The sequence below is a fragment of the Rosa chinensis genome, chromosome 5 (assembly GCF_002994745.2).
Source record: "Rosa chinensis cultivar Old Blush chromosome 5, RchiOBHm-V2, whole genome shotgun sequence".
Taxonomy (NCBI): domain Eukaryota; kingdom Viridiplantae; phylum Streptophyta; class Magnoliopsida; order Rosales; family Rosaceae; genus Rosa; species Rosa chinensis.
The window spans coordinates 86,222,227-86,245,147 of record NC_037092.1 but is presented as its reverse complement, the minus strand read 5'-3'; the positions used below and the strand labels follow the sequence as shown (position 1 = coordinate 86,245,147).

Below are 22,921 nucleotides of genomic sequence, written 5' to 3'. Positions count from 1 at the left end.
ATCAGTGTCCATACTATCATGGCTGTCCTTCCTACGATGGCACTCATGAGGAAACATAATAAATGAACATGGTAATTTCATATACACTACCATTCACCTGGAATAAGTAATATCTGTGCTTTTTATTGGGTAATAATATTAGACGTGCTTTCAGTTAGTAACATGATTTGCTGATTGAGTACTAGGTCAGTTCTTTGATTCTTTTGATTGAATCTACTACTTTTGGGTCCAAGTTTGTCATGTCAGTCATTCATGTCCATGATGATGCAAGATCAGGTATTATATAACATGCACAAGACTTCATGTTATGTGGAAATTTGGAGCCCTTGACAAGGCTTCAAATGCAAAACTTTTTCAGTGTATCAAATTCTGTGTTGCAATTCATCAATGAGCTCCTTTCTAACAAATTGGGAGATGAGTTGCTCCCCAAGATCTGATACATAATACAGGCAATCTTTTAATTATGAATTAACTGGGTTGTTGGTGTGAAGAAAAAAGATATCATTCATCAAAAGAAAATTTTTTCTAGGAATCCCAATTTTCACTCCTCTATCTAGTGGTAGATATCAGGTGTCTCGCCTGCGCATCTTGTAATATAGATTGATTGATACTTAACTCTAATGAATAATGATCAAAGTAATACAATGAAGTCCAGACACACATATATTGGTCAATGATGGGCTGCCTGGGCCTCCTTTAGTTACTTTACCAATTCACTCCTTCCTGTGTTAGTTATCACTTATCAGTATAGCTTAGCTGGTTTGTGTTCCTTATTGCTGTTCTATTCTGTTGATTGCTCTTTGTACTCTTTTCTGCTCTTTCGTGCCATTAATCCAAGTACTTCCAGACCAAAAGAGAATAGAAAAAAGAAAATGCTCATAAGTCAAAATCAATTATATATCTTCACATGTTTGTATACAAGTACATATGAACAGAGTTATTTGCAGGTTAATTGCTTTTTGTTGAAAATGTCATTTTGTTCAGGTCAAGATCTATAAAGTTAATTTAAACAAAAATAAGCTTTACCTAACATGTTCTTGCAATGTTAAACATAGGCAGAAGTTTAGCAATACTCCCCAAACTTGATATGGTTTTTAACTAAACATTTAGCTTTGAGCACCCCATATTAATAAAAGGGACACGTCAGTTCCATCTTTCGCAGGTTGACAGGTGTTTCCGGTCTTTTAAGCTGCATCTTGAATAATAACCTAACTTCCAGAGTTTGAATACCATAATGAATAATCCAAGTTAGTCAATGACCAAAAAAAAAAAAAAAATCCAAGTTTGTCCATCCCTGAGAGCCAAAAACTGTGTTGCCCACTTATTGCAACAACATTTATCCTTCTATGAATTTTCCTCTGTTTCCTTTCCAGTTAGAGAAATGTTCTCATAGAAATGAAAATAAAATAAAAAATCAAGGGTTGTGCTAAACAGAAATAACGATGACAGAGTAAAGGCTAGTTTAAAGGTTTACCAATCCTCCAAAAGGTTGTACCCCTATACATGATGATTCTGCAGTGATTTAATGATTGCTGGTAAACTTAATTTCAACTAGTTGATGGCAAAGGAGTGTTTCTCATTTTTGTCTTTGATTACCCGCCCTTTCATTTCATTATCAGTCAGCTTTACAGTTTCTATTCTTGGTGGGTTTCTCCTAGTTTTTTCAATTTGATCAGAAATAATAAGAATTAGAGGGTTTCACAGTGATTGATGCCACTTATCCCTTTTGTATCTCGTTGACATCTAGCTCCTATGCTAATGCATTGCTCGACTTTCACATATTACCGTTGTATTACTAATCCAAGATTGTATCTTTAAGATTTAATATACAACTCCAAACGATATAGGAGACAGCTTGAGTTAGTAATCTACATCTTGGATAAATGCCAAAAAATGGCCAGACAAACAAAGAATCCATTTTGATGAACTGCCAACCTTCTCAGTTTCAATTAGCACTTCTTCTTTCTCTTGTGTAAAAATGCATCTTAACAATTACTTTTAATATTTTGTATGGATGCCAGTTCAGGTTGATAGACTAGAAGAGTTGGTTGATTGTGAGAGTTGGTTGGTTGTGATTTCGAACACAATACTGCAAAGATTTCTGGCAGTAATTCAGGAAACTCGTTCCAGTGAACTGTATATTGACACTCGTGCTTAGAATAATGTCCGAGCATCTTGCCATAAGGTTTTGTCCAAACCCCCTTTTTTTTTTCTTGAATGTGTTTCTCATTCTTTTGTAATGCACTTCATTTGGTGGTTAGCACATCACATGCTTGTACTCATCTCATATGACAGCTGTATCTGCTGCAACCAGTAGCATTTTCAAATGATAATTTTTCCCTTGGGATAACAAAAGACAGAGACTTTTTATGCTATATAAAACAAAAGATCGAATTCGTCTCCAGATGTAATCACTCATAATGGTTATTACTGAGGTAATTTTTCATTTCATTTGTGCCGGATAGTTATAGAGAGTTGCTTTACTTACCTGTGTGTCAATATATCAGGGTTGGTGATCTATCTGGGGCCTCAAACTCACCAGAAAAACTAAAAACTTTTTGTGTTCAAAACACCTGCGAAAGGGATCCGACAGCCATTCCATAAACCTAGTGACAGTGAAGTGATCAGTTGACATGCTGAAGAAAATGCTTCAGCAAATTCTTGCTGCTGGGTATGTATGCATATATAATTTTCAACATTTCCTTCTATGTTATCATGGTAGTTTTTCTATGTTACTTTGAGTTTTGACCCATTGACCTGATTGATTTTTTGAAGTGTACTCTCCTCTGTTAAGCCCTTTTGAAAAGAAGAAAAGAAAAACCGTACTTTCTAAACTTCGGTTTGGCTGTTTTATATTGGCCTATACTTTGGAGCAAACATATGAACTCCACTAGTCGCTGGTGCATTTAGGACACTTCAAGAATTTGGATGTTCTAGCTTGAAGCTTGAACATGATGAGTTTTGTGGTGTTATATAACAAGACATGTTTCCTGCTTGCAGTGTAAAAAAATCTTTGAGATGTACCTGATCCCAGAAGTGAAGTGTTGGTATTTCTAAGTGAAATAGTTTAACATGAAATGATAATTCTCGTTAAAGTGTTATGGCTAGCTTGATGATAGAAAGGTTTACTGTTCACTCTTTACGGGTTAAACTAGTCGTCCAAAACTAATGTTAATGATGTTTGCATGAAGCTTTACCTTTAATGGTGGGCATTGACCTGCAGGTGGAGAAATTATTGGTTGGTTCAGTGACTTGTTCCATATTCTAACAATTAAATTAAAGTAATGGTTTAAGAAATTGAAAGTTGCTGGAAATATTACATGGTATGTGCACAACTGCAAGGAAATACCAATTCACCTTAACAGTTGAATACTTGAATAGAATATCACGGACAATAAGAGGCTGTCCCAACTCAGCAACGGAGTCCACAGGCCAATTGCAATTGCTTAATACCCACACTTCATCATGCTTTGGGAATAAAGGATAAAAATGTCTCCACAAAAACAGGAATAAATTAAAGTGTGCAAGGAATATAGTTTAAACAGCAACGGCTAGTTGCCCTATATTTAACCGTGACCACTTACCCAATTTCAGCTTCAAAATTGTCTGCTTACTCTACTAAGAGTTTTTTAACCTCATTTATCAAATTCAGTGTTAAATGACAATTTCAACATTCAATTAATTAAAAAAATTACAGGTTCACTCTTTCTGCAGCTGCTGACCGATCTCTCTCACTAGGATTTGCTGTCGATGCTGGGATTGGTGCTGCAGGATGAGTAGCTGGGTAGATCGATATCTGGAGGAGCACTGGTGTTCGGTGGCGATGTGTGCAGAGGCGCTGGGCAGAGCACGCTAGGCACCAGGGGCCGAGGGCTGGGAGGTGGCGGGTAGGCTGCTACGTCGTCGCCGATCTGGGTGCTGCGACGATGGGGGGCTGATGAATCCGATCTGGGTGCGGCAACAGTGCAGAGGAGTCGTCGTTGAGGTCGAGATCGGGTCTCAAGGGCAGCGCAGAGATCAATTTCTCTTGGCTGGGTGCGGTGAGGCCGGCGGCAAAAAAGAAGAAATATTTTTCCTTCTTAGGGTTTTTTTTTTTTTTTTTTTTTTTTCTGACGGAAAGAAACTAGAAAACTAAAGTTTTTTTCTTGGCTATTGGCTCTATAACGTATAAAAGTAGTATGAGTATTGGGAGGTAATAATATGAGTATTGGGGGGCAATAATATGCATATAAATTGATCAATTGTGCATGTAGTGTATTCATTTTGGCTTTGGGAGTTTATGCAATTCACTGGAGGGCAATAATATGATTATTGGGAGGCAATAATATGAGTATTGGGGGGCAGTAATATGGTTACTGGGGGGCAATAATATGGTTACTGGGTATTATTAGAGGGCAATAAATTCAGACGCAGGAATCCGGTCACCAGTCTGGTAGCCGGATTCTAGTGACCGGTTACCTAATTCCGGTCATCGGTTGCTGGATTCGGGTCACCGGTCGCCGGAGTCGGGTCACCAGTCTCCACGGAGTCAAGCAAGGTCTCCAATGACTTATTTTTCTAAGTGACAAAAAAGGAGAGGGCAAAATTGTCCCAAAAATAAATGAAAATGAATTAAAAAAATACTTCATTGGGTATTAGGGAAATAATCTCTTAAAGTGTTTGGGTAAGTGGGCAATCTCTTAGAGTCTTTGGGTAAGTGGACAATTTTTAAGCTAAAATTTGGTAAATGATCATTTCCCCTAAGATCTATGGTTGACAATACAAAGTTGAGGGGTTTTACATCTCATTTATACTGTGGGCTGCAGAGGAGGGGAATTAAAACATTCATGGGTTATCAAGATCTTCAAGTAGGGGATGAGATTTATCCCACTCTCCTAAAGGTAATTGAAGGATCAAGGTTGGCAATTGTTGCTCTGTCCCAAAATTATGCCTCTTCTGCTTGGTGTTTGGATGAACTTACAAAGATTTATCAGTTCATGGAGGACGACCACAGAATTCTTCTAATTTTTTTATGATGTCAAGCCTAGTGATGTAAGAAATCAAAAGAGGAGTCTTGAAGATGCTTTCACCAAGCATGAGTGATTCTGACAGGACCCGCCCCGGATTTCACCCTGAAATCTGAAGTGGCCATGCGGGGTCCACCTTAGAAGAAATTCTTCCAAAAATTTGGCAGAACTTCTCCTAAAATGAGCTACCCAAAACCTGTAGAAAGAAAATTTACACTTCTAAAACAACCCATCCTTATCCTCCTGGAGCCACCTGCTCCCCAAACAACTCCAATTTCACAAATAACAGTCTCAACCCACATTACAAGATTAATTTCACAGGTTATCAGAGCAATACTATTCCATTAGGTAACAAAGAACACAGAAATAGAATGAGTACGCGGAAGCAATGCTGTTGGCTATGCCTCGACTCCATATACGCCCGACTTCATCTAATTTCGCCTGCAAACTGGGCATTTGAAAACCGAAGGGTCCAGGGGAAAGTACGTAAAAAACGTTAGCGTGAGTGGACAAAAATAAACAAATTAAAAAGAAAAAGATTTCATACTTTCCCAGGTTCATTTCTTTAAAAACCCGATGCATGCAGCAATAAGAAAACACATTTAGCTTTAAAACCAAGAATTTCAAAACGATACACTGACTAGCCTCGCTAGTCACAACAATCGAAAATTATAATGAAAAACGGAAATCTCGTTTCTCAAGAAAAGAAATAAGACCAACCTCGCTGGCTACAGTGAAAATCGGACTAGACCCCGCTAGCCCAGCAATAATACAATGAGTAGGGGAAGATGATAGCCATAGAAGTGAGCCTCCCAAGCTCGAGTGATAGCCTCCCAGGCTAAAGTACTCCCTTTACTCCCGTAATATACCCTTACGCCACTAAGTGCAGCGATAGGATACTGGGCTTCAGAATTATTATCACAGAGACAGTAACCAGCGCCACAAAGGCGGAGGGCTTCAGTGATCCCATCACCTCGCCACAAAGGCGGAAGATCAATGCTAGCAATGATAATAGTCACCCAAAGTATGGCAAAAGGGTAATCCGTAACCATATAAATCTATAAATACATAAGGCTCCCCCAACTCTCGCAAATGAATTTTCAACGACATGTCCCACACGCCAAGATAATCTCAAGTTCAAAATGAATAGGAGAGAAATAATAATAAAACATAGTCTTCATAAATCGAAACAAAAAACCAATTCCAAGATCATCATCAAGGCATTCCCAATGCCAAAACCGAAAGTCGATAAATAAATATGCAGACTAACTCCATCGAAATCCCATTTCGAAAATCCTTTAAAAATCTCAAATCGACGAATGAAAATATAATATGCAATTCCGGAAATCACCTCGGAAATATATTCGTCGAAAAATCAACATGAATTATAAATTCGAATCCGCGCATAACAAATTAATATGCGCAAATCATAACCAAGATAAATCGTAATCAATCTCTGAAAATCATTATTGGAAGCAAAACCAAATCCGAGCATAATAAATTCATATCCAAAACTCATGAAGAATCAATGTCAAATTATAATCCAAGACAAAATATCATGCTCGATAAATTAAACGATAATTAAATAACTCAATAATTTCAAAATAAATGCATGCATCATTTACTTAAAAACAAAAGTCCACTCACAGTACTATTCCGACGATCACGCATTCGAGTTCCGTCATCGAGCAATAGCTCGGTACGTCATCTTGTACACGATTATATTCCGTGAATAATTATTCAACAATTTAATACGATTCCTAAAATCAATTCCTCATAATTACATCTCCCATTCTCCTCGGATTCAGCCCAAATTATACCACTAATACCAATTCGTTAATTTAAAGGTTCCAAGGCAGAACCGAGAGATATCCGACGGTCGGATTCTCGTAATTCGATAATCAAAACCCTAAACTTCAAAAATTCATAATTAATTCCAAGTTTCTCCAAAAATTACCAAACTTCACATACAAGCTCTATACAATTTATAGGATTTAATGGGCTAAAAACCGGAATTAAAACACTGCCCTACACGCCTCCACGCGCCACCCACAGTGGCGGCGCGTGGGGCTCACGCGCCGGTGGCCACCACCTCCAATGGTCACCAAATTTTGGCAGCGCCACCTACTCATCAAACCCAACATTTTTCATGTTCACAACATTTTCCAATTTTACCTCGAAGAGCTCCAATTTGGCCGTTGAACACAAGCCCAGAAAACCCAAGAACCCTAGAATCGGGTTCTCCTTGATTCTCCTTCTACACTGCAAATCGTGGCTCAAGGCTAGGGGCAAAACGATCCTTGGCAAAAACCGCGCCTTCGACAGTGGTTTGGTGGCCAGAATTGCCGGAAATCGACGAAACCTCCGTTCGGCTACAGTAAACTTCGCAGCTCAATTTCGAGCTCCTCTGGCCGAGCCACCGCAAAACACCACCCCAGGCATGACAAGGAGGAGGAGGCGAGCCTGCCGGTGCTCGGATTCCGTCGTGGGGTGGCCGGAAACGGAAGAATTCGCCGATGGAAGAAAACGAGCAGAAGGGGAAGGAAAGTCGGGGAAGAAGAGAGAGAAAATTTGGTAGATTTCCGAAAATGGAAATCTACCACAGTAACTCAACTATTTATAGAAAGTTACCGTGAACAGTAACCATGAACAGTAACTTTAATCTTTCGCTTATAACTTTCGCATACGAACTCCGATTTTAGCGTACCACATATGCACGCGCTCGGTTTAACGTCCTCTACAATTTTCATGAAGAAAGTTTTCTCAAATTTTGGCCCAATCAAAAAGTCAACTTTTAGGGCTACTAAAATACTGAATTAGGGTAAAAAGTGAAAGTAGTTGTCGTTTACCGTCCAAATGACTAGTAAACGGGTAAATGAAGATACGGGATGTTACAGATTCGAATCGGAGAAGGTCAAGCAGTGGAGAGATGCTTTAAGAAAAATGGCCGACTTAGCTGGGTAGGTTTCAAAATACAGGTAAGCCTCATGAGAGTAGCACTGATGTTCAACTCCTTGGTTGCTATGAAGCATGGATACTTCAAAAATCTGACTATGGTGTATCGTATCCGTATCGGATATGGATACAGGTACGATACACACTGGGTACGTATCTAAGACCTTTAAAACGTATCATTGACTATGTAGCATCAGTTGACTTTGTTGATATGTCTTGGATACGGTTTGACATAATTTTGGATACGTTTTGGGGTATTTTGGATAATTTCCTATCAATTTAAACCTGATACACACGAAGCCGCACTGAGCTTCGATCAGATTCAGTTCTCTCTTCGCATCTCTGACTCTCTGTGTGTTGCTTCTTCGCAGCGTCCCTCTCTGTTCGTTGCTTCTTCCCGAGTTCGCACTTCGCAGCTAGTGGGTATGTTCAGATCGAAAGCTTGAAGCTAGTGGGTATGTTCAGTTCGAAAGCTTGAAGCTTTAATATCTGTGGGTTGAAGGCTTGAAGGTCGAGTTCTTTGAAGACTATCTTCACATCTCTGTTCGTTGCTTCTTCGTGCCTCGCGGCTTTGTCATAGAACAAACGATGAGGATGGGTATGTTCTGAATTGAAAGCCTTGAAGGTTGAAGCTCTGTGGGAGTGTGGGTTGAAGGGTTGAAGCTTGAAGAGTTGAAGGTTGTTCTGTCACTTCTGTGGGCTATTATTAAAGGTATGTTCATATTTTTGGATCATCTTATATCAATTATAGTGAGTAGGCCAGTAGGTTTGGAATCAATTACGTTTTGGAGTATGAATTATCCTTATATCACATCTTGGAGTATGAATAATTATCCTTATATCACATCTTGGAGTATGGTTTGTTATTAATGGAATACACGAATGGTGAATTAAGTCTTGGCAAGTTGGTAGCAACCATCTATTTATAATTCAATTACATGAATGATAAATTAAGTTAAGTCTTGGCAAGTTGGCAGCAACCATCTATTTATAATTCTATTACATGAATGTTTAATTAAGTCTTGGCAGCAACCATCTATTTATCATTTTTATTGTTATTCTTACCTGTTTAGGAAGATGAGCGATGCAAATGCAACAGCAATAGCAACAACAACAGATTCATCTACTAATGAGGGTGAACCCAGTGGAGGTGTGGGAGATAATAATAAGGGTTCTTCTTTGTGGAAATGTGTTACGGTCCTTGTTCAACCTAAGAAAGGTGAAGGAGGCAATTGTACATTCAAGTGTCATTTTTGCAATGGTACTTTCAATGGATCACATTATAGAGTGAGGTTGCATCTTCTCAAGATTAGTGGCAAAGGGATTAGAATATGTAGGTCAATCCCGGATGAGAAGAAAAGAGAGGTTGAAGGCTTGGTAGAAGCTTATGAGGCCGGTAAAAAGAGAGGACAACCTAGACTAGTTCCTCTCCCTTCATCAAGCATTGAAGGTTCTTCAAGTGGAAGTACATATGGGCTAGATTTAATGGATGAAGTAGTGGAGGTTCCAAAGAAGAGGAAGGGAGTAAGTGGACCGCTTGAAAAGGCGTTCAATAACAATGCTAGAGAACAATTGGATTGTGAAATAGCAAGAATGTTTTATACCGGTGGTTTGTCATTCAACCTTGTCAAGAATCCACACTATATTCGTTCTTATAATCGAGCTGCTTCTTGTCCAATTCCTGGTTATCGGCCACCTGGTTATAATGCTTTGAGAACCACTCTTCTACACAAAGAAAGGATGCACATTGAGAAGATGTTGGAACCGATTAAGCTCTCACGATATTGCTAGCAAGATGGACCAAGAGTTCCTCACTTCTTCGTTGCATGGCACATTCATTGAATCCAAGGTAAATTTGAACTATTTATTTGAGATTGAGTTTAGATTTTTACTTCCAACTACAAATTGTTAATTTTTTGTTATATATATGGACCTTGTAGATATTATAGCATGGAATATCTTCATGGAGCTCCTAATCGTCTTCCTCCACATCAAGATAGTGAGATTTCTAAGGAAAGAAAAGAATGTCTTAAGAAATACTATGCTAATGAAGAGGAAAGACGAAGTGTGAATGAGGAGTTTGCCTCTTTTTCGGCATGCTTGGATGAATTTGCAAGTAGTGATTCTATCAATGATAGAGGTAAGATGCCACCAATGAAATGGTGGGTTGTCCATGGATCTAGTACACCAAATCTCCAAAGGTTAGCTTTAAAGCTACTAGGACAACCTTGTTCCTCCTCATGTTGTGAAAGAAATTGGAGCACCTACAAGTTTATTCACTCTTTGAGGAGGAATAGGATTACACCACAAAGAGCCGAAGATTTGGTGTTTGTGCGTAATAATCTTTGGCTTTTATCAAGGAGAACTCCACAATACAAAAGTGGAGAGATGTGGGATATTGGAGGGGATGATTTTGACTCAATGGATACGGTTAATGGAGGCATTCTTGAGGTTGCCAACCTCTCTCTTGATGAACCGGAATTGGAGGGTGTAATCTTTGATGATGAGGATGAAGTTGATTAAAGTTGTGCAAGTTTTGGAAGCTTGTTTGTGCTTGAACTTAGTTTTAATTTATGTTGCTTGAACTATTTGTTAAGTAATTTGATCCTTTGACTTATGTTTTGTTTGATTGTTTGAATATTATGTCTTTCAATTACTTGTTTCATTGCAATTCCATCATTTTATATGTAATATTAATCAAATATATTTATTAACACTATATATATATATATATATATATATATATTACATATTATTTTATAAATATGTCCAAAACGTATCGTATCCTGTTTTTTTGAAAAAAAACTTATCCACGTATCGTATTGTATCGCACCCCGTACCCCGTACCCGTGTCAGTGCATCATAGCCTGGTTATCGATTACCTTATCTGACATGATTCAATGTTGTAATCACTTTACATAGAGTTTTCTGTAGTTGAAGCCATCTCATTCGCATCCATTTGATCTACTTAATTATTAACAAATGCAATCAAGGCCAAATGAACTTCAATCTCTCGAGTTGGAAAAGACTACAAGACTTATCTCTTCCCAACAAACAACCTTAGCCTACTCTAACCTTCGATCGTTCACAATCTCTAGATATAAGAGAAATAAGAGAGTCCAGATTTATTAGCATTCGTTTAAGCTTAAGATGTTGGATAATATGATCGATAACTATACAAGTGCAGATCTCATTTGGTTATCCCAGTAAAACACTGATACTCGCTAAGACCAAAGAATTGCTCTGGATCCAATTTGCAGGTCTATTTTTAAGTACAGCAACAACGGTTCTAGGTTAGCATTAAGTAGGTTGAGCTCTGGATCCAGTTTACGACTTGCAGTAAATTTTGACCTTAAAAGCAAGCAATGTCATAGATGCTATTGGTGAAAGGCTATATTGAAGACGCGAATGTTTATAGGTTCTATTCAACCAAGCTCAAAAATTTTGATTTTGGCTTTCGATTGTTTAGAACTTAAATTTTTGGGTAGTTAGATGTGGTAATCGGCAACCAAGGGGTTGAAAGTCTATGTAATTAATGATAAAATATCGAAAGTCATGGAAATATTGATAGTTCGAAAAAAATATATTTTGATAGAAATATTGAGAAAATATCGAATATCAATGGAAAATTTTGCCAAAATTTTACACAAAAATTGTATAAAATAGACTCAAACTAAAATATTGAAAAGATGTGAAAATTAATATCGGTACTTGTGAAAAACGAATTGAGGATATTGAGGATATTTTAGTCCTTGTGTGCAAGGACTGAAAAATTGATAATATTCTCGAAATTTTCCCGATATTTCTGTTGACCACTTACCCAATTTTAGACAGAAAATTGCCCACTTACTCCACCAAGAGTTATTTAACCCCATTTACCCGATCTAACAGTGTTTGACAGTATTACCCTCATTTTAATTAATAATTTACATTAATCTCTCTCTCTCTCGCTCCCTCCCTCCCTCCCTCACGCTCACAGCCCAGAACCTCGATGCCTAGTGATGATCCTCGTCACCTCGATGCCCAGTGATGATCCGTGTCGCCGTCGTCTCCGGTCATGAAAACCAAACCTCCTTCACTTCTTTGATGGTGGCGATGTCGAGGCCTTCGGAATCCGACTGAAACTCTGTCTCTGTCAGATCCGATTGGCGGAGCAGTACAGCCTGGTGATGATCCTCGTCGCCTCGATGCCCGGTGATGATCCGCGTCGCCGTCGTCTCCGGTCATGAAAACCAAACCTCCTTCACTTCTCTAATGGTGGTGAAGTCGAGGCCTTCGGAATCTGATTGAAACTCTGTCTCTGTCAAATCCGATTGGCGGAGCAGTACAGCAATCGGAGCAACCATCTCGGTGCCGCGACGCTGTCGGAGCCAGCCGGTCATTCGGACCGCTGCCTCCTTTGGCGCGGTCAAGTATGGAGGCCACGCATTCTGCTTCTCTCAGATTGGTGAATGGCTGCGTGGCACTACTGTTATGGTTTCTTCTCTGGCGGCTGGCGTTCGAGGTGGTCATGCCTTCTGGTGTTGCGCGTCTCAAGGTGATGGCATGGATTGTTTTGACTGGCTACTCTGGGATTGGTGTTGATGTGTTGGTGGCTCCGAGCCCGGTGGGTAGGCCACCATATCGAGGTTTCTCTTAACATAAGGGATTTATCTACTTGATCAGGCACTTGGAAATGGTTATTTGGAAGATAATAATAAGATTATTGGGAGGCAGTAAACAGATTATTGGGGGGCAATAAAATGTTTATTGGGGCAATAATAAGATTACTGGGGGGCAATAATAAGATTATTTATTCGGATAACCCTACTAAAACTTTCAAAATTATAAACATCTTCATTTTTTATTCATTATTGATCCCTAATAAACTTGTTATTGGGGGAAATAATATGTTTACTGGGGGGGCAATAATATGATTATTGGGGGGCAATAATATGATTACTGGATATTATTAGGGGGCAATAAAATCAGCCGCCGGAATCCAGGTACCGGTCCGATAGCCGGATTCGGAATTCCGGACAAAAGTCACCGGATTCCTTTCAATAGTCGCCGGATTTTGGTGAACAGTGGTCGGATTCCGTCACCGGTCACCGGAGTCCGTCACCTGAGTCGGTGGCCGGCCACTGTTCACCGGAGTCTGGCAAGGTCTCCAATGACTTCTCTCTCTAAGTGAGAAAGAAGGAGAGGGCAAAAAAGTCCCAAAAATAAATAAAAAGAATTAATTGGGTAAAGGGGAAATAATCCCTCAGAGTGTTTTGGGTAAATGGAGTTAAAAAACTGTTAGTGGAGCAAGTGGGCAAATTTTAAGCTAAAATTGGGTAAATGAGCATTTCCCCTTTTTTTAAATCTCAATATATCTTTGACTTACCAAAAGAATACGGGAGAAATTTTCAAAATTTAGCAATATTTCAAAAAATATTCAAAATTTCGCGAAATTCCGAGATTATCACCACCTCTCGCGATATGTGGCTCATGAAAACCCTTGTTCTTATCCAATCCGACTAAACTAATAACATCTAAAGAAGAAAACTTTAAAAATTGATAGGGTCATGTATTGCTCTTTGTGTCTTTTCCCTCCATGCTTATAAATCTTCTAATTATCTAATTTGCTAACTAGTAAACATTTGGCTCTATTAAAAAAAAAACTTTTCTATGTATTTTAATAGACCATTTTCTACTTCTTTTTTTGTTTATTTGAAAACTGATTTTTTTTTTTAACATATGTATTTAATTGTAAAATATTATTATAATTAATAATTAACTCTCCTAATCTCCTATTTAAATCATTTTTGAGAATTCTCATGTAGAATTTCATATCTTTGTCATGTCAGTGTATCTTATTATCTTCCAAATTACTACAATCATTATACAATTAAGTTCATCAAACACTTTTTTTTTAAATATTATAGGTAACTGATCATGTAAACATTTCATGAAAATTCATTAATGATTTCCATGTTACTTTCTAAATTTCCATCACTTTTTTCGAAAATTTACTTAGATAGAAATTTCCTCGATATTTCCATCAAAAGTTCTATTTTTTGGACTATCGATATTTCTTCGATATTCGATATTTTAGTCCTTGCTTGTGTGTAATCAAGTATGAGAAATCTCAAACTATTTTAGGAAATCAGAAATTGGGAGGGAATAAGATGTATCTTTCATTGTTAATAGGGTCTCTTTATATAGAGGATTACGAGCATAGAATCTGAGTAACTATGAATCTAATCCATATATATTCACGAACCACTTTGTGAAGAGCAATAATCTCTGCATGGTTTGAAGAAGTAATGACTAGGGTATGTTCTATAAACCTCCAAGATATCGTGGTCTTACCCATGGTGAATACATAACCAATTTGGGAATGAACTTTGTGTGGGTTAGAGAGGTATCCAATATCAGCAAAACCTTCCAAAACACTAATGTCGTTCTGGGATGGGGATAGAGAACGCAGGCCAATGTTGGTGGAGTTCCTGGTGTGTGATGAGTCTAAATCCATCATCTTTCTGTAGGGATAGAACAAGCCCATATCAATCGTACATCTCAAGTTGCGTTGGCGCAGAGGTATATCTAACTAACAAGTTCACACTGAATGAGATGTTTGATCTTGTGCATTGAGTTAAGTACAATTAATAATGCGCCTATTGTACTTAAGTAGGGCATTCTGCCTCTAGCATATCTTCGTCATCATTCTTCAGACGAAGAGGATCTTTTTTAGGATCAAAACTACAGATGACAGTGGGCTTGCTTGAAGGCTTGACCTTGTCAAAATGCCTAAGCATCCATCAACACAATGCTCAAGTTCCAAACCGAGACATAATCGTGTTCTTCCAAGACCTTTCATCTCAAACTCAGTTTTCAAGATTTCAGCGGTTTCCCTTAACTCTGTAAGGGCTTCTAATGAAGATCATGTTACCAACATAAACCGCGACAGAATCTGAAACTTGTTATGGAAATACGGGGGGAATATCCCTTTCCAATCAAGCAGTCACTATAGTGAGCATTTCAACCTCATTGCAAACGCGCTCCGTGGTCTAGAGCCACTTGACTTAGGTAAATGAAGTCCGCTAGGAAACTTCATGTATATTCCATATTTAGATCCCCATAGAGATACATAGTGATCACATTCGTAAGCTATATATTTAGTTATGTGGAAACTACCAAACTGATAGGGTAGTGGAGTGCAATGACATCTATTACGAGAAAATATGCCTCCTCGTAATCGATTCCAGGGCATCTTGTGAGAAGGCTTGGGCCTAAAGGCAAGATTACTATCTGTTTTTCTCATCACGCTTTCTAATGAAGACCCATTAATCAATAGGTTTTATGTTAAAAGATGTTGGCATCACTGGCCCTAAAAACCTTCATATTCATTAGAGAATCCAACTTAACCTGGATCGCATCTTTCCATTTAGACCAATTCTATGTTGATATTCATTTATCAACAGAGCGTAGTTCGATATCATTGGACTCAACAAACTCATGTGCTATAAAATGTGCAAATACATTATCAATCATGATGGAGTTTCTATCCCACGTCTCCTGTACACTAGTGTAATTTTCGTAGAGATTTATATTCTCATAAATAAGTTTTGACGTTTAGACGTCTCCCAACGATAATCTTAAGCCGGAACATTCTCATGAGATGAGTTGGATGGTTACAGGGACTTGTTTTACTTCTGTATGTCAATATATCAAGTTTGGTGATGTAGCTGGGGCCTCAAACTCAATAGACAAACTAAAAAAACTTTTCAGGTTCAAAACACCTGTGAAAGGGATCCAAAAAGCCATTGAATAAACCTTGTGAGTTGTGACAGTGAAGTGATCAGTTGACATGCTCAGGAATATTGCTTCAGCAAATTTTTTCTGCAGGGTATGTATGCAATGCACATACAATTTTCAACATTTCCATGTTATCATGGTAGTTTTCCTATGTTGCTTTGATTTTTGACTCAATGACTTTATGACTTGATTGGTTCCTGGAAGTGTACCCTCTCCTTTTAAGCCCTTTCGAAAAGAATAAAAGAAAAATTGTACTTTGGGTGTTTTATGTTATTAGCCTATACCTTGGAGCAAACATGTGGAGTTCCCCAATCGCGGGAAATGAAAATTAAAGATATTGGCAGTCATATTACTCATCAGAAATAATATTCACTGGACAAAGGAGCAAGGACTAGTTGCACGATATGTAATTGAAGACACGACAAGATAAGATATGTGTGGTTGAAAATATAAACAAAGACGCGATAAGATTTGGGGCTTTGAATTCAGAGTCGATTTAGTTAGATAGTCTCTCTTCATTATTCCCCTTGCTTTTGGTTTCTTTGCCTGTTGTTCTTGACACCTCGGTTTTTCTTTTGGTTCTCTAAAACAATGTTATTCTTGTCCCGGTTAATTGCCAAAAACCAAGTAAACATGTCAGAATTATTTCGTTCATCAGCTCTTAAGCGGTTTCTTGAGGGGTTTCAGGGGTATTACGTGTATTTGAGTTTCAGGGGTGCTGACACTCGAAGCGGTTTTACATCTCAACTATACGATGGGCTGCAGAGGAGGGGAGTTAAAACATTCATGGATAGTCCAGATCATCACGTAGGGGATGATGTTTCTCCCACTCTCCTAAAGGCAATTGAAGGATCAAGGTTGGCAATTGTTGTTCTGTCCCAAAAGTATGCTCATTCTGCTTGGTGTTTGGATGAACTTACAAAGATTTTTCAGTTCATCGAGGATGGTCGTAGAATTCTTCCAGTTTTTTATAAGGTCAACCCTAGTGATGTAAGAAATCAAAAGGGGAGTTTTCAAGATGCTTTCGCCAAGCATGCAAGGCGATACAAATGCTTTAACAAAAGTGGCCAATTTGTCAGGGTGGGATACGCGGGATTACGAGTAAGCATCATGACAGTAGCTATCTCAATATATTACCAAGAGTTATACTTGTGCTTATTAATATAGCTGACCCTTAATTCTTCCTTGTAGCACCGACAAAGATCTTGTCGAAGACATTGTGGAAAATGTGTACAGTAAACTACAATCTGTGGTGGTATCCCAGAGCCCTGACTCGACAAAAATTGAAGGCACATTGGCGGGGCCGAGCGGGTGTTGTTCTGGGAAGCCTAAGCTTACTGTCACTAATTGGAAAAAGGGTGATCTTCTCGGCAGCGGCTCTTTCGGGTCTGTGTATGAAGGAATTACTGAGTAAGTGCTGCTCAAAACTCATTTTAGCTGCTTAATTATGAATGCTCAATCTTGTAGATGTCTTAAAATTCATTATCTTGCATTGCTTGAGATCGGAGTTGTTCAATTTTATATCTCGTTTCTCTAGTTCACAGTTATCTCTACATTTAGGATTAGGTGGATTGAATGGTAAACCCATGCCTGTGAAGGGTCGAAACTTCAATATGTGATGTGATATAACCAGTATTTTAGGCTGATTGCTTCAAAATTCAAGTGAGGGAAGAAGATAGATAAACTCAGTGGACTTAGTGATATAGTGATGAAAAGACCAGCTCTGCTCAGTGTGAAGAGAAAGTTTGAACCTTCCATGCTCTAGCTAGGCCCGTTATGAGACTATTGAGCCTTTGTGGTATCTCTTATCTTTTAATAGGGGAGTGAGGACGCCTATCCACTTGTTCCTTTCATTCTTGCAACTTCTGCAGTATCTTACTTCCATGGATAAAATCCTTGTTCCCTTATGGCCTTATGAAAAATTTATAACTGTATTAAAGTGAACTTTTCTTTGTTTCCAATGCACTTATATACTGACAAATTTTCTCATATAATGTTTATTAAAACAGTGGTTCCACGTTTTCATCTTTTCTTTAGCTCTGATATCTTCAAGATCTTTGTTGAATATGATTTTGATATCTTTCAGTTGTGGACGCTTCATTGCTGTCAAGGAAGTTCCCTTGCTTGATCAAAGAAGAGTATCTCAACTTGAACAGGTGACATTGGCTTGTATTTCATGTTATGTCCTGAAATTGCATGTCCCTCATATTAACTATTAAGTAATTGATTCAGTAATCGTAGACAGGTAGAGTACTCTACCTCGTTTTTTGTTCCTTGTTGAGATGCTCTTCTTCTCATTGTCTGTTTTTGTTTTTGTTTTTCTTCCAGGAGATTGCTCTTCTGAGCCAGTTTGAACATGAGAACATAGTTCAATATTAGGGCACACAAAAGGTACCCATTATTCTATAGTCTATTCCCATGGATAGTTACTTAGCTATGCTATGAACTTTTCTACAATAGTATGTACTCATGGATGTCCCAAATTCTGTTCATGATATGATATTGCTACTTTGCTACAGATTCATGTAGTGATATGTAGAGGCTTACTTTTATTTGAAACTTATTGACGTGACATTGATTTGTTTATGCAGTTAGCATCTTTGTTTAATTTCTTTTTTCTCACATACAAACTCACTTCAGATAATTGTAATATGAAATAATCACAACAAAGTGGTATATTTTGCCTTTCTGTTAAAGGATTTATTTTATGCAGTTAGCATCTTTGTTTAATTTCTTTTTTCTCACATACAAACTCACTGTAGATAATTGTAAACATGCTTGTCCACACTGTTATGCATTTATTTGGGAGGTTACCTTATCATCTAGTGTCCGTACTCTATGATACTTCTGTTTGAGCCCAATAGTATGAGGAACTCGTTGCATCAATACTAGGAGGTGTATTTGTTGTGAAGCAGTTAAGCCATTTATTGATTCATTATTAATTTTTCATAGCTCTTATCCCTGTGAATCCAATTATTTGTGAGCACCGTTATATTATTTATATTTTCTGATTGGTCTTTGCTGGATGAATCAAAGCTCTATATCTTGCTGGAACTTGTAACCGAAGGCTCCCTTCGAAAGCTATATCAAACATACCCTCTTACAGATTCGCATGTCTCTGTATACACTAGACAGATCTTGCAAGGTCTGAAGTATCTTCATGACCAAAATGTGATTCACAGGTAACTCAGGTGACATATGTATATTTATGTGAAAATTATGGTTTTGGCTGTATTGATCTCAGAAGATTCTAAAGTCCCACCAATGAGCCATATTCATGTGAGGATTCATTCTAAAAAACTGAGAAAACAAATTGGTGCACCATCACAAATCCTGATCATCCTTTGCCTTGTAATTTTTGGTACATTTATTCTCATCTTTTTGTTCTTGCATTCAGGGACATTAAATGCGCAAATATTTTGGTGCATGCTAATGGATCTGTGAAGCTTGCGGACTTTGGATTGGCAAAGGTTTGTCCTATTTTCTCCAAATTCAATTGTATTTCATTGTTTTCAGTTCGTAGTTCCCACAAGGTTGTGAATTATTTCTCCTTATAATGTGTGTTGCGTCCTCTTTCCAGGCTATCAAAACGAACGACATGTTATCTTGCCAAGGAACTGCAAACTGGATGGCCCCTGAGGTTTGCCTTTGCACTTTTGACTTTAAAATTTTGTATTAGTTTGTGTGCTTAGCAGCTCTGTTATTGGAGGACATGCCTGTAATACTTCCAAATCAATCACTCGTGTCTTATTCTACTGCCATCACTGATAAATTTAATGATCCTTGCAGGATGATTTTCATGAACAATTCTTGCTTCTTGAACTCCAACAGAATTTTTGTTAGTCGCTTTGATTAGGTTGTTGGATTCCAAATATAACATTTATTAGAAACAGAGGATATTGTTAAACAACTGGCTGGAGGAATCAGTAAAGTGATATAGAATATAAAAAGTTATGTTTACCATAACACAAAAACAAATTTGAAATACAAGAAGATGGGAATTATAAAGTGGGCAATGTAATGGCATGATATTAATTAGTCTAACCGATTTTGCCTAGGTGTAACTTGGTATATTGTTCTAATCTAATCTATACCACCATTTGTAACTATGATACAGTATATGCATCGGAGGTGGCCCTTGGCTAATGTCTAGCTTTCTGAATTATGTTGATTCCCCTTCTCTTGTTCGGCTTATTTCAGAATGTCTACATGTTTTTTTATTTTATAATCACAATAAAGAGAAGGAAAAGTATGAAAGGGAAATGAGAAAGGTGAAAAGGAGAGGAAGGAGGATGCATAAAAACTAAAACTATAAGCTTTTTAAAATTGTTTTTAGTCTGTAAGTAAATTTTAATGTATCTTCTCTCTGTTTCCCTCTTCTTACTGTCCTCTTCGTTTTGTTCTCTTTCTTTATTGGTTTTAAGAAAAGAAGAAAATGGTAGATAACAGATCCAAACTATTTCTGATTAGATAATTAATTCTTTCTCCAAAGAACACAGCCAGATACATGGCACTATTATGTAGTTTCATTAAATTATGTTAATTCTACTGAGTTAACTCATCCCAAGAGCATATTGAAAGAAATTGGGTTAAGTTCAGAAAGTAATTATGATAGTTAACAGTTTTAGTTAAGATGGTCATTTCAGAATGAACAGTAACTTTAGTTCTTTATGCTTGTAGCAATGATTGCTCAAGTACCAAGGAGATTATTTGTTGGCGCAACAATTGTTTCGTATCGTGTGTTTGAACCTGTATTTTCTCCCCAATGACTTTCCGTAGCTTTTTTTATAAGGCTAGATAACTTCATAGGCTGATGGATGTTTGTGATTGAGGGGATGGGATTTTGATTGTAGCTATCTTGCAATCTGAATCTTAAAACCAACATAGGTTGGTTCAGAATTATATTTTTCTAGCATTTAGGTGATTTCTTGGCTTTTGCAAATTTGAAAAGGTGCAAGCTACTTATACGTTACCAGTTTATTGACCAAGAGGTTGCGTATGGTGATTGTATCCTGTAGTTTGTTGTGTCCATTTTTTTAGGATTTCTTAGCCAAGCTATTATTGTACAGGTTGTTAACCCTGAAAGTCCAGGTTATGGCCTTCCAGCTGATATATGGAGTCTTGGATGTACTGTGTTGGAGATGTTAACTAGGGAGGTTCCATACCCTAATCTTGAATGGGTTTGTGCCATTTTCATTAGACTCTTTATGGTTCAGAGTTACTAGACTATTTATCTCTTCAACCCCTATTTTGTTTGGATAACATTATCTCTTCTTCTTTAAACAGATGGCGGCAGCATGTAAAATTATGATGGGGAAGCTCCCTCTGGTTCCTGATTCTCTTTCAAGAGAGGCACAAGATTTTATCCATCGATGCTTACAAGTTAAGCCAGATAATCGTCCCACTGCTGCTCAGCTTTTAGAACATCCGTTTGTAAATAAGCCCCTTCCTCCCACGTCTTCTGGATCAGTATCTCCTTACAATCACCACAGGCAGAGTTGAAAAGATTTATTCAGCTATAAGTTGTGATGGTAATGAGGTAAATTCCACTGGTTTCACTGCTTCATAGTGCTCATATCTGCACTCACAACTTCCATGAAAGCGATCAAAAAACAATACTTTCACCCATTTAAAGAAGAAAAAGAAAAGGTATAATCCACTGCTTATATCTTTGCTTTTGATACCAGCTCTATTCGACCCAAAGAAGCAGGCTGACAACTCATCCATGTTCTATAATTTGCTTTGGAATCCTGTGTTCGGCCACCAAATCTTGGCTTACTCTGGTAGAGTGCATGCTTGACTGCTTGTTATAACTTCAGTCATTTCTGTTGTAGAAATATGATTTATTGATGTTCGATTAGGGTTTGGCGTTTCATGTCTTCCCCTGTTCCAAATGAAGATATTTAGCGGGTGAGAGATTGTATGGGCAAGTTGTGGTAGATAGTTTTGTTAGTATTGGAAGGTAATGATTTGTTATTGACAGTGCCATAATTGGCATGCATTCATAATATACTTGCATTTTTTTGATGGCCGAAGCAGTTTCGGTAAATCAATAGAGTGCTTTGTTTACAAATGAAACTGAATGGCGTATATACTGTTAGGATTGGTTGCATTGAATTGTGGAGCTCTGGATTGTATTTCTTGTTTGTTTCATTTCAATACAATACTTTAATTGGTCTTACTGTGGACAAATTAACTTGACTGCCTTGGTCCCTCAATCTAAATTGATACGCCCATAATAGACGCTCAACTTAACCCTGTAAAAATGTAATTGTTAGTATAGAATAAGTAAGGATCGTTCAAGCCAGGGATTGAGGGTACACAGGTAATTACATAATGAATAAAGAATCAAAACAAATAAAGAATCAAAGTATGAATATTAGTATATACGAAAATAATGAAAGATTAATGAGTGAACATGAAATTGTAACAAGGGGGATTTTAGGTTTTGTAACACAGAAAATTAAAATAAAACATAAAAACAATGCGGGATTTACAATGATATGAATGAAGATGTTAGAGATTCGGAAATACACCACCAAAACATGCTCAAGACAAATTTGTTATCACAGTTTCAATTACCAAGTCATGAAAAGGTTTCAATCAAGAACAAACTGTGAACGCACTGCATAAGTTCTTATTACTTCCCTAGATTACTTAAGCAAGATGAACGCACCATTACTAAGCTTTTAGAATAAACAATCAAGGTATAGAACGCTATCCTATCAACAATTTATTCTAAGCATTAAGCATATGTGGAAGTTTGATCGAAACAAGTTTGCAAAACTAGTGTGGAACGCCTACTAGTATGCAATCCTTTTTATTTGGTTTTACCTATTGTCCTATGGGCTTTACCACCATTAAAACAAGCATTATTAACCGTTTACGAGATTAAATACTTATTTCTAGTCCCACTCACATGATCATAATATTTTATGTGCACATTCATAAAACATAAACATGCAAGAGTTATCTGTAAATCAAAATCAAATAAACAATTTCACAACAAAGCAATCACAGAACCAGGAATCAAAATATTGTCAAAAACATATCTTAGGGGCTTCAAACCTCGCCCCTAATAAAAGTAATTTAGTTATAAATAAAAATAGAGAAAAAGAAACAGATGGTGGCGGAGGAAAAAGAAAGAGAGATAGAAGAGAAGGTGAAGGGTGCGGTCC

General features: G+C 37.5%; 1 pseudogene; it reads left to right on the top strand.

Annotated features, from left to right (window-relative positions):
• Positions 1 to 16,206: 16,206 nt before the first annotated feature.
• LOC112167466 lies at positions 16,207 to 21,821 on the top strand (annotated as a pseudogene).
• Positions 21,822 to 22,921: the final 1,100 nt, after the last annotated feature.